The sequence below is a fragment of the Gouania willdenowi genome, unplaced genomic scaffold (genome assembly GCF_900634775.1).
Source record: "Gouania willdenowi unplaced genomic scaffold, fGouWil2.1 scaffold_275_arrow_ctg1, whole genome shotgun sequence".
NCBI classification, from domain to species: Eukaryota; Metazoa; Chordata; class Actinopteri; order Blenniiformes; family Gobiesocidae; genus Gouania; species Gouania willdenowi.
The window spans coordinates 252,299-269,148 of NW_021145033.1; the positions used below are offsets into that span (position 1 = coordinate 252,299).

The following is a 16,850-nucleotide window of genomic DNA, read 5'->3' on the forward strand; positions in this document are numbered from 1 at the left end:
CTCCCTGCTCCCTTTCCCCTCCCCCTCCCTATCCACTCAGGTGCAACACTGCTCTCCCTTTTTATATCCTCCCTATAATAAAAGATTTCTTGCCCTTCCTTAGGGAGGGCTGGTGATGGTCACAATTAAGCAATAAAATAAATCAATGTATTTTATTGCAATAACAAAACATACATTGCTGTCTCATAATGATTGCACTTCTTGTAGTGTTGACCTTTGACAGCATGTGCAGACAAGAGAGAAAAAAAAAAAAAATGGAGGGCTACATGTAACTACAGTGTCTAAGTGACACACACACATAAAATACACTTACTGCTCCATCAACTCTGTAGTGATCAGCTGTATTAAATACAGACGCTCCTCGAGTCCACAGACAAGTTGGTCTGTTTCTAGACAAGCGTGCACTGACTGTGTCGTTTACTCACGTCTTTATAACATCATGTTTGGTCAGATTTTTAGTGCATCACTAATTAATAATGTAATTATTAGCAATAAACTATTCAAAGGTCACTCTATTAACCTGAAAACCATAAACTACCTTTATCAGGTCTGTCTCTAGTTACATTAAATTCTAGGATAGATCTGCATAATGATAATAACCATCTTACTAGCACAAGCTAAAAATCTTTTCATAAATTATCTTTTTCATGAATATAGAAAATGAGATGTTTCCTGTACTTGTTTTATCAATTAATTTATATAAATCACATTTTTAATCATATTTAATTTGCAGAATACCATACGATATACTGGGTTCAAAACATCACCATAATTTTTAAATGAAAAAAAGGTTATATTTTTAGTTGATTAATTATTAGGTTCCGATGTCCCAGAATGGGACAGAGGAACCTATTGTTTTCGCTTTTATTTCCTATTATTATTATACCCCGTCCGCCTTTGATCGCTAATTCGACCCCCTAAAAATGCCCGAAAACTCACCGAAATTTGCACGCACCTCAGGCCTGGCGAAAATTTTGATAATTTGGTGGCGTGAAAAAAAACGGACAGGCTATGCGTGCGTTTTCGCCGCCAAAACAAACGATGGAACCACACGACCGCCAGGTCTGACCGATTTGCACGAAAATCGCCAGATGTAGTCTTCGCCCCAGAATGAGCAAAAAGTTACATTGTGACCCCGCCCAAAACCAAACAGGAAGTCAGCCATCTTGGGTCAAAGGTCAAAAATGGCGTTTCGCCCTCGAAACGCATCTGCGCTATCTAGTCTGAGGGGATTCATCCGATTCGCTTAAAACTTGTCATGGTTTGGTCGTGGCGCCGCCACAAAACTGCAATGCTAATTTTTGTTAGCACGTAAAAAATTCCAAATCTCCATAACTCTGACACACAAACTTCGATCCGCTTCAAATTTCACACAAAGGACATGTGCCCAAGCTTGGTCATGACTGCTTTGAAACATTTCCCATTGCCTTGTGTTTTCGACCAGTGTCATTTAAGGTCATGTACACGGTTAGCATTTACAGGACGCCGTTCTAGGAAAAAGCTTATAACTCTAGAATGCAAAGTTCAAACTGCTTCATATTTGATACACATGATGACCGTACAGCCATAAACAAAACTCGAGAACCAATTTACCCATAATGCCTTGCGTTCTCAGAGGGCGCCGCTTCTGTGGTCGTCCTACACGAGCAGCTGTAGCGGACAGACGATATGTCGTGTTGACTTCAAAACACTGTAGGATGAATCTTATTAGATGGAAGCACATTGCTATGGCAAATAGAGCAGGCTGTGAAAAGTGGGAGGGGCCTATCATGACAGGAAAATCTTTCGCCATTTCTTGGTAAATGCAATATCTCAGTTGTTTTTACACCAATTTACACCAAATTTGCTCAGGCCAATTCCCAAAACAGTGGTATACGTGACCGTGGGTTACCGCCCCCGGCCGCTTCATCGGAACCTATGACGCCGCTCGCGACTTTAATTATTATTATTATTATCATATTTTAGTGTTTTTTCTAAATATATTTGGTGTAGTAGAGGTGTGTGTAGTCATTGATAAGTTATTATATTTTTTATGATTATTTACAAATAAAAGTTATTTAAAAACCGATAAAGAGTATTTTATTACCATCTCATCTGTAGTAGTTAGAGAGGGACTTATAACTGATGATCTGCTGTTTTCATGTAGGAGAATGATATTTGAATAAGTTAATGATAAATAATAATGACGTCAATAATGACAATTCTTCAAAAAAAAAAACAGAAAAATATGTTTTGTTAATATATTGGGTGTAGTAGACGGAGACCTACTACAGACCGTCAGTTGTTTAGAGCAGCAATTCTCAACCGGTGGGTCAGGGTTTCCCCCAGTGCTCTATAGGCGAGGTTGAAATTCTAGCATCGTGACAACCCAAGATAAGAATACGTCCTTGTTAACAGGAGCTCAGCGCTCTTACCGGGAGCTCCCGGTAACAACGATGTGACCGACACATAAGACTGGGCTAGGTGTTAACGCAAACCACTTCATGAAAGGATGACACTATAGTAAAAACTACACAATTTACCATCATTAAACCACAGAGAGCCACAGATTTATTAATTTTATGGAAGGATAAAAGCTAACATGTCACACTTAGTGTGAAATAAATTTTAGCATAAAACTATCGTCACTATTCATCTGTCCCACCTTCAAATGCAATGTTTTAAATTATATTTCACGTGTTTACAGACAAAGCTGGTCCCATTAGACAGTAATGTAAATATTGTGATTATTACACCAGAATATCCCATTAGTAATAATCTCAGTATATTAATGATTAAATCATCAAGTCTGATCTAGTTTAATTATAGTAAATCAGTGAGATATTTATCAACCAAAACTTTATGTAACTAATTAATATATAATAAATAAAATAAACTAGATTCAGCAGCAATAAAAACACTATTGGAGTTATTTTTGCTTTTCATGTACTTTTTATTTTTTTTCTAAAATAATTTTGTTATAAATGAGGAAATAAATAGATGATATACAATAACACTAATGGAGTGACCCATATGTACAAACATGTTTCATAAAATATCAGCTCTATGAGTCAGCAGATATTGTAGCTTTTTATAATGAATAAATGTTATTAATGAAGCACATTCTGGTGATGATTTATTCAGTTTAATTTGTGTTTGTAAGGAACCTGTTTACACTTTAAGTTGAGAATTGTTTTATTACTTATGTATTGTTTTTATTCATTGTACTTTGACCCAAGCCAAATGTAAAAGATTGTAGCAACATAGAGTAAATAATTGTACGATTTATCATCCAATTAGTCGATTGTTTCAATAATCAATGACTAGTCGACTATTAAAATAGTCATTAGTTGCAGCCCTAGACTCTACACCATGGCACTAGCATTGAGATGCAGAAAGCAAAAGTAACCAATAAATAATGTAAATACAGTACACTGACTAAAATGAAATATATATGATAAAAATAACTAATAACTTTCATGTTTTTCATGATGTAGGCTGTCAATCACTGAAGCCTCTGAGTTTCCTAGTTTTACCCCTTGGCCATGTTTGCACTTTTTTTTTATGTTCATTTATTTTACTTTGAAATGTGACCAAAAATGGCTTTTTTTAAGATTCACTGGGATTTAACTTAAGTGAAAACAATTGTAATTATTTATTTTAATTGTATTTTTTTGTGCCTTTTTGTAAGACTCTACGTTTAAGTATCATTAATAAATGGCTTATAATATCACATAATAGCCATTAATTCCTCTTAACTTCTAACATTTTTTTTTACAAAAACACGGTGGGCTGTCGGTGGGCTTCACTACCCACAGACTTAGCACGTTTTCTGGGGCAAACCCTGGTTCAGGATCCAAAAGTGGCTCGCGGACAGATGGCCAAAATAAATACTGAAGTTAATGTCTCTCATGTTGGACTTGTCTTATTTTGAAAGAAACTTTTCTTTTGATAGGCATGCTGTAAAATGCATGTTGCACAGGAAAATATATAGATTTATTTTTAAAAATGTTACATATGTGTGTTGTCGACAGCTATTTTTGAAAGATTAAATTTGGTTGGTAGAACTCTAAAAAAAAGTGGGTTGTGATTTAATGACCGTGGCAAAATGTGGGTCCCAGGGTGAGACAAGTTGAAAACCAGGTTTACAGGATAATAAATGAAATTAATATTAATTACAGTATTGGTTATTTACAAACTTTAAATAAAATACAAATTAATAAACATTATTTTTGTTAATACTTCTTCTGTAGTACTTAGAGGTTGTTGTTTTCAGGGTACTACAGTTATTTTTAAAGTTAATACTAATTAATGACATTAATACTGGATATTTATGAAAACATAAATCAGATAAAGTATCTTCTTAACTATATTTGCTATAGTAAATAGAGAGCCCTAATAAAGACTGTCCACAGGGTTATTGGTGTTATTGTTGACGCTTCCTTTGGGGGTGTGACTTTGTAGACGGTCCCTGCCCACTCCTTAGCTCATTAACATAAAGTGTGTTTTTCTGTAGTTTGTTCTCTGTGTTCCACTGAGTACACACAGGTTGTTCCACCTTTACATCGTCACATATTGATAGAGAAATGTGAGTGTGAATGAAGTGGGTCACCAGTTAAACTAGTCTCCAGTGTGTGTGTAACAGCGGATGAATGTGGTGAGTGAGTGAGTGAATGAATGGAAACACACGGAGTGTTCTAACCTCTTCCTTCACAGAGCACACATCTGAAAACTCCTCCGTTTCTTCTTCTCCGCTTTTCTCCATCTTTGGAGCAAACATTCCGTCCCACACATGGTCGGGATGACGAAGCTCCTCCAGCACAGCTTTCCTCCTGCAGCCTTCATCATCATCATCATCACTGTCCGTCTTACTCATACTCAGCTTCACTTCCCTCCATAATATTTGTTCCTTTTCCTCTTCTTCTTCTAGTTTAACGGTAGTCATCATCCAGCTCTGTCCGTCCTCCATTTCACTGCTCGGTTCCTGATTCTAGCTGGTTGCCAGATACAACCGACGATTCCCCGCATGAAATATGTTGAATATCTACAGAAACGTTCCAAAAACCATCCGTTCATCATCCAAATAAAACATAAATATCACCTTTAACCAATGTTAAACTGTTTGATCAGTAAGTTAGTTATTTTATAATCTCACAATCAGCGGGAAAATACTCAACCTGGCAACCACTCATCTGTTGCGCTGACGTCACAATAAACTTTAATGGTGATTTAAGAGTGAATAAAGTAGTTACAGACTGAAGGATTTGGTCTGTGGATGATTTAATAGATTTCAGAGGAAATTTGTCGATTTATTTATGATTAAATTATGTTTGGTTTGTTCTCAGAAACAATAGATATTGTAGATTAATATTGTACAAGCATTGACAGTAAAATCACTGTAGATCACATAAAATCTACAGTTGCTTTTACCTTATTTAAAAAAAAAAAAAATGTTTTATTACTTATTTTTTAAGGAAAGTAAATTATTTAAACAAGCATTGAAACATAATCCTTTTCTTCTTCCTTTGAAAATAAATTATATTTTAAAAGTTATTCCCTCTTTTTGTACATATAAATACACAAATATGTTACGAATTTATGAAGTTTTTTTTTTTTTAGTAAAACACAAATGTAGATATTTTAAAATGAAGCTGTTTTTACATTTTCTAAATGAGTTGAAAATGTTTATAAACAATGTAAAATGTGTCTGTTCTAAACCTTTTGTTAAATTAATTATTTTAGTTTTAAGTTTAGTTTTTTCTGTTTCTATCATGATTGTCAATGTTGTGTATTGTCTTTTGATCAGTCTGTACAGTCTACATTCATATACAAACATCACACCAATCCACTTATCCAAGCAGCAGCAATAATAATAATAATAATAATAATAATAATAATAATAATAATAATAATAATAACAGGGGTACATTACAACTTTCTCTTCTGTTTTGTAATGTTTTCAATGACTTCAACACATTTTTAAGATCAATTTTAAAAGCTTTAACATTTGGGATAATTTTAAAAAACTACATTTATGTATCAAATGTTTTCCAAATATCATCAAATTGCTACATATAAATTCCACATCTTTGTCCTTCAAAATAAAAGCAAATGTAACCAAATGCTAATCAAAGCCAGGTATCACAGTGTGTGTGAGCAGCCAATCAACTCTTTCCTAAAACCTCTTCACCACAGAACAGGAAAAAAAGACGTGTTGTTGACTTTCATTATTAGTTTGACTTAACATGGAGCTGTAATCATCCATATTAAACCTATAATCATTAAAAATATATTTACATGGATAAACATCATTCATTGTTTTAAAATTAATCTGTTTCATTTTAGGAAATAAAGGAAATTATAAATATTTGTCCTAATTTTGATAATATCTGTTTTCTAATAGTTTGAAGATATTATTTGTCTCTTTACTTGAAGATGAAAACATTGTTTAATAAATAACAGTGTCTAAAAACAATAACTTCCAATGAACAGTTTATTGATCTTTGTGGATACTGATGAATACAGTAATATTCCTTTAATGAAATGAATCAAGGCAATAGGAATAGCCCTGACTACTAATGAATGTTGTTTCTGAGAACATTTATCTTTAAAATCACAATGATTGTAAATATTACCATTGTCATCCATTAAATGTATTATAGTCCCTTTTCAATCCAATCTTTAAAGAATAAAGTTTTCCTCTTGTATAAAATACAGCTGTTATTCCAGATTGTAGCTTTATGTGGACTGAAGTGGTGCTTCTAAAGCATTTTATAATATAATAACACCTGCATATGATCATGTGATCACTTAAAGGATGAAAATCACAAGATGTTTTAATGTTTTTTACATGATGATCTTTTTAATGACGTCCTTTCTGTTGCAGACAAGGAGAGCTGAGGTAAAGGTAGCACTGCCTTGGGCCACAGTGTTTTAAGTGGGAGCCTCTGTCATCATCAACATCTGTGACAAACACCTACAACATGAGACATGTCCCCAGATAAATGATGGACAGTTGGTTGATATGAAATATTTACAAATAAATGTATTTTGTCAAAATTCTTGTTAGTTTTCATTTGTAATTTGTGGTTGATTAAAACTAGCATTAGGAGGCAACAGTGCAGGGAGAGCCACTGTCATGGAGGTGATGACATCATTCTGAAGGTAGAAATCAACGTTAAAACAGGACAAAGTCATGTTAAAAAAGGACATATTTTCTTCCCAGAACGCATCATGTCACTAAAATCTCACTCTTGACATTGTGTGAAACTTGGCAGCCTGTGAATACTGGTGGATTTATTTAATAAATATCATTCTGGATGATCAAACCTCCATGGAGGTTCAGGGAGGGATTTGAAAGTGAAGGAGCCACTGGAAGAATGTAGAAAGTTCTTCTGGTCTAGACCTCATCATTTCCTCGTCTCCACAGACAACAGACAGAATAAAGCTCAGTCAGCATTAGACGATGTGATGTAAACTTTCACTGTCATTTATTGAAGTGTATATAATGATTATTTAATATTCTGTAAACCTTGAGTTTTTTTCTTTTTTTTAATTTCTAGATGTTTCTCATTGTTTCAATGAATGACAGATTTTAAGAAGGTAGACATGAGATTTTTCAAGGACAGATTGTAATAAGACATGATAAAGGCGAGTGACTTCAGTCTTCAAGTATTTGTTATAAAGAGATACATTTAGTTTTAAACCTTATGAACAATTACAACTTATTTATTTACTATATTATATTTTGCCGTTACAAAGTAGATTCACAAAAACATTGAGTACTTTGAGTATGTTGAGGTCAGTCCAAATGTCCTCTTTTTTAAAAGTCAAAATATGGTCCAGTTCTCTCTCAGGATGGACTTTCAGGACTTCTGTTACTTCTTCACAGACGTGGTGGTTTGTCGCCTGGTGGAAAAAACTTAGCTGTGGCTGCGCCGTCACTGGAAAGAAACCCAGTGCTTTGGAGAGTGGACTCCAGCTCCCAGAGACCCTGGAGCAGCTCCAGGGGCCACCCGTCACATGACCTGTGCACTCAGTGTGGATAATAAAAACAAACCAACACCTGTGGGAACACAGCAGCGAGGGAACAGGAAGGAAGCTCGCCTCGGAGAGAGTCAACTGGGAGGAGCTAAACTGGTTAAAACTTACAAATTAGAGCAGCCAAAACAGACAGAAAAAGTGGTAAAAAGGTTTCAAAGTGTCAAAATTGGAACAATTGGTTTAAACTGGCAAATGATGGGCATGACAAATCATGAATGTGGTTAAATTGAAGAAAAAAAAAAGCATGAAATATGGTGAAGAGGTTAAAATTGACAATAATGGGTCAACATATGCAACATTAGGTGGTAAAAATGGTGGAAAGGGTTTATAAGTGCTGAAAACGTCTTGAAAGTGGAAAAAATGTACAGAAAAGACATTGAAATTTGATGAAGAAGTGTCAGAAATAGGAGCAATGTAGCAAAAATGCATTAAAAGAAGCAAAACTATGGCAAGAAAAAGTGATGAAAACGGGTTAAAATATGGTGAGTTTGGTGTAGTTGCAGAAAAAAATGGTAAAATATAAGCAAAAATGGGCTCAAATTGTTCAGAAAATATTCTGACGACCACTTCCCAGTGTCTCGGTTGAGAACCCCTGGTATCTCAAGGGTTTTTCTGTCTTTTTTTTAAGTTGGTACATTTAGCATCTCCTGTGGTTCTAATCAGGAACTGCTGCACTAAGGAGACTTGGTAAGTTTAACTCTCAAATACGGTACTTTTTTGATTCCACTCTGCATTGTCTGCTCTTTCTTTATATTTGTCACCTTGCTCTGACATCTTCAGGATGTGCTTCTCACACAGGAAGTTCTCCAGCCTCTGGTCCTGGTGATGGAAGTACCAGTCCTCCACTACGTCCTCGTACTGCTCCAGCATGGTCTCACACTGAACACACACCCACACACACAACTGCATTAGTAAACACATGTTATTTAGAACACTAAACTATTACCTATTATGAATGAATCTTGTGTTGATTTAACTTTTTTTTTTTTTTTTACCTTGTCTGCACATGCTGTCGAAGGTTAACACTACAAGAAGTGCAATCTTTTGACAGCAATGCATATTTTATTATTGCAATTAAATAAATTTATTTATTTCATTGCATAATTGTGACCGTCACCAGCCCTCCCTAGGGAAGGGTAAGAAATACTTTATTAAAGGGAGGATGTAAAAAAGAGAGGGCAGTGTTACACCAAGGTGAGGGGTTGGAGGGGGGTGGAGAAGTTAACAGGGAAGAGGGATACAAGATAGGATATGGAATGGGTGGGGAATAGTTTTAAGTGATGCGATGTGAAATTGTGGTTGTGTATATTGTGTTTATTGTTGTGTTGTCAAGCCAGTTTGGTGACCAGTGTGTGGTTTAGGAATAATGGTGGTGGCTGTGAACAGAGGAAGAGGTGAGTGGAAATTCCATAAAACAGGTATTTGGGAACAACGTGTCTAAGGTTGAGCCCAGTATGAGTGTTATCCCACAGCCCAAGGCCAGTGCATCCATGACAAATGTATTTCCAAGTACCGCCACTGCAAAACCCAAGAGCCGCCCCCGGGCCCGAAGAAGCAGTCAGGCCAGCAGCAAGAGCAGGCAGCCTAAGGGCCCCCGGCGACCACCCCACGGCCAAGCAGTCCCCCGAACGCCCCCAAGATCCCAAGCCGAGAGGCAGCCATCGCCCCCCCATACACACCCGAGAAAGCCCCAAGGAGCCAAGGACCCAGCGCACCACGCCACCGATCCCACCCCCAACCCCCAGACCCCCCACCCCATCGACCCCCCCACCCCCCCACCCCACCCCCGCGCCCAACCCCCCGAGGGGAGGGCCCAGAGAACTCCCTGCCCGAGGCCCCAGCGGAGGAGCCGAAGCCCACGCCCAGCAGACGACCAGAACCGCGCCGAACAGGCAGCCAGTGGGCACCCGCCGGCGAGCCCAGAGCCAGCAGGGGCCCGACCCCAGGCCAGAAGGACCCGGAACGGATGCAGCACCAGGAGCAGCCCGCCCAGGGAGGACGACCACACCCCAAGCCGCATAAGGCACCAGGGGGCCGCTGGGAGTCTCCCCGCCGGCCCCCAGGCACCCCAACCTAGCCCCCCACGGCGCCCCAGATCACCCTTCACTGATGCCGCCCGCGCCACGAGCTTCAGTTTTTTTTTTTTTTTTAAAGCCAGGGCCCCCTCCAAGGGCCAAGCCAGACCGCCCCGCCGGGATGTGGCCCCCTATTCCGGCCCCCGACACCCTACCTCACGGGGCACTGCCCAAGCAGGGGCCGTACCAGTAGGTACGCAAGGGCGCGGCACGCGCCACCCGCCCCGAAAGACCCCCGCCAGGACCGGCCCGGCCAGCAGGCCAAGCACCCCGGGCCGGGGACTGACCTTGGCGTAGCGTAGACTTCCAGGCCTCTATGCGTGAACGCTGTACTGCAGGATGCGTTCACAGATGTTGTCCACGGCCTCAGTCAAACGGGTCTCCCTAAACATCATCACACAGATCATCAACTACCCACGATGCAATGCTTTAAAATCCTAAGCATTCTAAAGCTATTTAAGGATAATTATGGTTGATGAGTGTGTTGTTCTTACAACGTGTACTATTTAATATTGCGTCTATTCTTGCCCGTGTCCAGCACCTCCCCCAACTCCAGCACCTCCTTGGACCGACCTGTCCTCTCCAGCGCCTCCTGCAGCTCCACCGTCAAGAACTTACACACTAGAGGATGAAGAAGATCCATTAACAGCTGCTCTTTTTTCTTTGAACTTTATTAATAAATAGCTTTATCATTACTGTTCTAAAATAACATTTGTGATTGCAAACTTTATTTTTATGAGATTTGAAGAAAAGCCAAAATGTTTCTTTTTTTAAAGGTTACACTTTATTTCTATTTTTAATTGCCACAATAAGGGCATTCTGCAACTGCACCAAACTTGCCATATTTTAACCTATTCTCATCACTATTTCTTGCCATATTTTTTGCTCCTTTTAGTGCATTTTTTGCTACATTTCTGTCACTTCTCCAACAAATTTTTATCACATTTTTTCGTTGAAGACATTTTCAGCACTTATAAACCTTTTCCACCACTTTTTCCACCTAATGTTGCTTATGTTGACCCATTATTGTCACTTTTATCCTCTTTTCACCATATTTCATGCTTATTTTGCCATTTTAACCACATTCACCATTTGTCATGCCTATTATTTGCCAGTTTAAACTGTTTAAATTGTTCCAACATTGACACCTTGAATCATGTATTATTATTATTTTTTTTTTTTTACCACTTTTTCCGTCCGTTTTTGGTCACTTTAATGTGCAACTTTTTCCCCTTCTTGTCTTATTTTCTTTTATTTTTCTCTAATTTGCAACTTTTAACAATTTTCTGTGTTTTATTAAAATCCCATTTTACCACCTTTTCCACCATTTTTGTGGCCACTTTTTAATGCATTTTATCTCTGATTAAAACAAGGATTTAAATTTTTAAGATGGCTATATACTAAGGTGCAAATAATAATAAAACTTCCTGGATAACACTGGATAGTATTTAGATAAGTAATAATAATAATAATAATGCATCAGTTTTATATAGCACTTTATCATAGACACTCAAAGTTGCTTTACAGAATTAAGGCATTATTCTTTCACTCCACACTTAGTGGTGGTAAGCTACTATTGTAGCCACAGCTGCCCTGGGGCAGACTGACGGAAGCGAGGCTGCCATAGTGAACCATCGGCCCGTCTGACCACCACCAACACTCACTCACACACTACATTCATACTAGGCAATGTAGGTGAAGTGCCTTGCCCAAGGGCACAATGACAGATACCACTGGGGTGACTGACACCCCACTGTGGCACCTGGAATTCTCAGTGGTCTCCATCCACCTACTAACCAGGACCAGACCTGCTTATCTTCTGAGATCTAATGAGATCAGGCAATGACAGGCTGGTGTGGCCACAAAGTAAATAAATAAATGTGGTTATCACAGATTCATTCATTTTACAATCATAACAAGAAGAAAAAAGAAGTATTATATTTACTATCAACATCTTAGTGGCAGATACCATAGCACACCTTCAGAGGTGAGTGCATTCCCTGTTGCTTTATCATTATAAATAGATTTGTATCATTATGTTTGGACAAATCTATGATTATTACACATGTTATAAACACGTAATGACTCATTACTCTGTGTTGATACACAGTAGTAGAGCCTGATTAAAATAATCCTACCTTCACATTTGTTGATAAGTCTATCTCCTTCCTCCACACTGACTCCACTATAAAGACCAAATAGCAGTAAAACCATAAAAAGCTTCATTATTTACACTCATTATTTCATCCTAAACTCTGGGTGACGTCAGGAAGGTCTGGAAGACAACGGCCACATCGGCATGATCGGAGCATGCGCAGTGAAACGTTACAGGCATGGCTAGTCGAGCATCGATCAGAACAGGGAGCGAGAGAGGATGTTCAACAGGATTTAACTTAAACTTACACATATAAAACACACATACCGGTACATATCTACACTTATACTTGTTTTTGTGTTGTTTACTATTCCCTATTTTACTTTTGTTGTTGTTCCTTTAGCTTTTGTATATTTATTGTTTTTTCCCCTCATTTTGATTTTTTTTAAATTTTTTTATGTTGTTTTTTGTGTTTACCATTAATTTTATTGTCTTGTTCTGTAAATGTTTATTGGCCTTGTTGGTGTTGTTTTTCGGGTATGTATATTTATATTTTCAATTATTTCTAATTCATTTCACATGTGGTGCTGCTTAAACACACCTGAGTTTTCTCTTCATAATTAGCATAATTAATGTTTTCAAGAAGAAACATCACAAAGCCTGTTATTAACTCCAGGTTGATGTTATATTTTCAGTAATAATATTAATATTTTATAAATATATGATAATAATATTATTGCTGTCATTTTATTTGTTTTTAATTTACTCCGTTTTTCATCAGGAATTGAGGCCATTTTTGTTTTCACATAATTTTAATATTATTTAGGTGTTTATTTTAATGTTTTAGTGTTTTGTTAGTCTAACTCATTAATTTAATAAGTGTTTTTAGTTTTCTATATTCTACTTTAATTTGTAAAGTACATTTTTTTAAATGAAAATTCCCACATATGAATTAAAAGTCTTTCAACTATCTATGCTTTTGCTATTCCAGGCCACACGAGGGCGCCAGAGCACATTGCATTATTTTAATAAGTTTTAAAAAGTCTTTAAAGGTACACCACTCATAGGTCGCCAGTCCACCTCAGGGTTAACACACAAAGACACACATTCTTACATTCAATTTAAAGATTAAAACAGTTTTGTTTTTTCATCCCCATGGAGAAATTCAGTTTTCCATACATGAACAAAAAGAAACAGAGGAAAAATAAATCTTGTATTATCTGTTCCTAATAACAACTTAAAAATGAAATCAATTAGATTCCACAACATTCCACCTTAACTCATCACCAGGTCACAAATCATAACAAAAACAGCATCATTTCTCTTACAGTTCTACAGTTATATTCATGTGTTTCCAAATTTTTTTTCATAACCTCTCAGAATTTTGTCTTTGTACATTTTCTTAAATTTGTAAAAACTTATACAATGTTTAAATTCCACAGTTTAACTCCATAAACAGACAGATTTCTGTTTTAATGATGTCCATACAAACATATTCCAGAAGTTATATTTTCTTCTATGGCAAACGTCATGTGCAACATTGTCTAGAATTTTTTTTTTTGTTTAGCTTTCCACATAATAATCAGAATTTCTAATTCGACATGATCCTTAAATTTAAGTAGTTTTTTTTCAATAAATATATGATTGGTGTGCTCTCTGTGACCTTTCTTACTGATGATTCTAATGTGGTAATGATATATGTGTTACACCAGACTTCAGTACAATAACTGAAATATGAGAGAATCATCAAGGAATAAATCCTCCTCAACAAGCTGCAATCAAACACATCTCTAACTTTATATAAAATGACAAAACTTTTGCTGACCTTTCTTTGTACATAATCAATATGAGCTTTCCAATTTAATTTTTCATCTAAAACAACACAGAGAAACTTAACTTCCTTGACTTTTAAAGGAAAAATGTAATGAACCCAACCCTACAATTTATGCACCATGGAAAAGATTACAGCAAGACTATGGTCAAAGTTAGGAAAATATGGGAGCCAAATTAGCCAAAAATGTAATGGGCCCTATATCACTGTAAACCCAAATAAGTTACTAGAACTCAAAAAATTTGAGCAATCGATTACCACAATTTTTATTTTTTTTAAAAATTGATTAACTTCAGAGTCAAAATTTTCCAGAACTTAAAAGGTTGGATGACTGTCTACTTGTACTTTTTGATAATAGTTAAATTAAAGTGCTGTATGGATGAAGTTGAACGTTCGGGCTTACAGCGTAGACTCTTCTATTTAGATGTGTGTTATTTATTTATTCATTATTTTTGCTTGATGTACTGTATGATTTTTTTTGTGTGTTTACTTTTATTAATCTAATTTATTTGTATCTGTCCTGTCTTTATGTGCAGTGAAATGATGAAGATGAAGCAACAATTAAATGTAAAAAACAAAACCCTATTTTATGTAATTAAACATTTTAAAGAAGTTACCACACGCACTTTAGTTTGGGTGTGGCCTCAGCTCCGCGGGCCCTGTACAGGGTTAACCTGGAACTGCACCTTTTTGTTCTGTTTAGCTGACTCGTCAGGTCCAACTTTCAGTTCTTACTTTGTCAATCGTTACCTTGTCTTTCTTTGTTTTTTTGTTAGTTTTGGGACATGGGATTTAGGGCTTTGTTGATAGCTCCTTTTTCCTCAGGAAACAGTGGAAACCCAGCAATCCTGGCACTGCATAAATAAAAACGTTAAAATTGTATATCCTGGTTTTCCCGTATCCTTTATAAATATGTTCATTCCTTTCGGGTCGTAACAGTGACCAACACATAAGACTGGTCTAAGCGCTAATGCTAACCACTTTATGAAAAGAATAAACTATTCTAACTAGTTTAATTATAGTAAATCAGTGAAATATTTATCAACCATAACTTTATGTAAGTCTATCAGATATAAAATAAACTGGATTCAGCAGCAATAAAAACACTGTTGTAGTTATTTTTGCTTTTCATGTGCTTTTTATTTGTTTCTAAAATAATCATTATAAATGAGGAAATAAATAGATGATATACAATATTACTAATGCAGTGATCCATATGTACAAACATGTTTCATAAAATATCAGCTCTATGAGTCAGCAGATATTGTAGCTTTTTATAATGAGTAAATGTTATTAATGAATCACATTCTGGTGATGATTTATTCAGTTTAATTTGTGTTTGTAAGGAACCTGTTTACACTTTAAGTTGAGAATTGTTTTATTCATTTATTTATTGTTTTTATTTATCGTAATTTGACCCAAGCCAAATGTAAAAAAAATTGTAGCATTATAGAGCAAATAATTGTACGATTTGTCAAACGATTAGTCAGTTAATCGTTTCAATAATCAATGACTAGTCGACTATTAAAATAGTCATTAGTTGCAGCCCTAGACTCTACACCATGGCACTAGCATTGAGATGCAGAAAGCACAAGTAACCAATAAATAATGTAAATACAGTACACTGACTAAAATGAAATATATATGATAAAATAACTAATAACTTTCATGTTTTTCATGATGTAGGCTGTCAATCACTGAAGCCTCTGAGTTTCCTGGTTTTACCCCTTGGCCATGTTTGCACTTTTTTATTTATGTTCATTTATTTTACTTTGAAATGTGACCAGCAAAGTCTTGTTTTAAGATTCACTAGGATTTAACTTAAGTGAAAACAATTGATATCATTTATTTTGATTGTATTTTTCTGTGTTTGTTAAACCGTATTTCAAAATTGTGCCTTTTTGTAAGACTCTACGTTTAAATATCGTTAATAAATGCTTATAATATCACATAAGTCATTATTTCACAATTCCTCTCAAATTTTAACATTTTTTTTTTTTTTTACAAAAACATGGTGGGCTTCACTACCCCCAGACTTAGCACATATTCTGGGGCAAACCCTGGGTCAGGACCCAAAAGTGGGTCACGGACAGCTGGTCAGAATAAATAAATACTTAAGTTAATGTCTCTCATGTTGGACTTGTCTTTTATTTTTGAAAGAAACTTTTCTTTTGATAGGCATGCTGTGAAATGCATGTTGCACAGGAAAATATATAGATTTATATTTTTTTTAAAATTATACATGTGTGTTGTCGACAGTTATTTTTGAAAGACTAAATTTGGTTGGTTGAGTTCTAAAAAAAGTGGGTCGTGATTTAATGACCGTGGCAAAATGTGGGTCACAGGGTGAGACCAGTTGAGAACCTGGTTTACAGGATAATAGATGAAATTACTATTAATTACAGTATTGGTTATTTACAAACTTTAAATAAAACATTAATAAAATAAAAAAAATGAAAATAAACAGTATTTTTGTTAATAGTTCTTCTGTAGTACTTAAGATAAAGTATCTTCTTAACTATTTTTGCTGTAGTAAATAGAGAGCCCTAATAAAGACTGTCCACAGGGTTATTGGTGTTATTGTTGACGCTTCCTTTGGGGGTGTGACTTTGTAGACGGTCCCTGCCCACTCCTTAGCTCATTAACATAAAGTGTGTTTTTCTGTAGTTTGTTCTCTGTGTTCCACTGAGTACACACAGGTTGTTCCACCTTTACATCGTCACATATTGATAGAGAAATGTGAGTGTGAATGAAGTGGGTCACCAGTTAAACTAGTCTCCAGTGTGTGTGTAACAGCGGATGAATGTGGTGAGTGAGTGAGTGAATG

At 36.1% G+C, this 16,850-nt stretch overlaps 1 protein-coding gene and 1 pseudogene across 2 annotated transcripts in view; both read right to left on the reverse strand.

The window, feature by feature from the left end:
• The window catches only part of LOC114459222 (E3 ubiquitin-protein ligase TRIM39-like), a 303,562-nt gene that overhangs the window by 138,830 nt on the left and 147,882 nt on the right, over positions 1-16,850 (reverse strand). The window lies entirely within an intron of this gene.
• On the reverse strand, positions 11,848-11,964 carry LOC114459256 (uncharacterized; annotated as a pseudogene).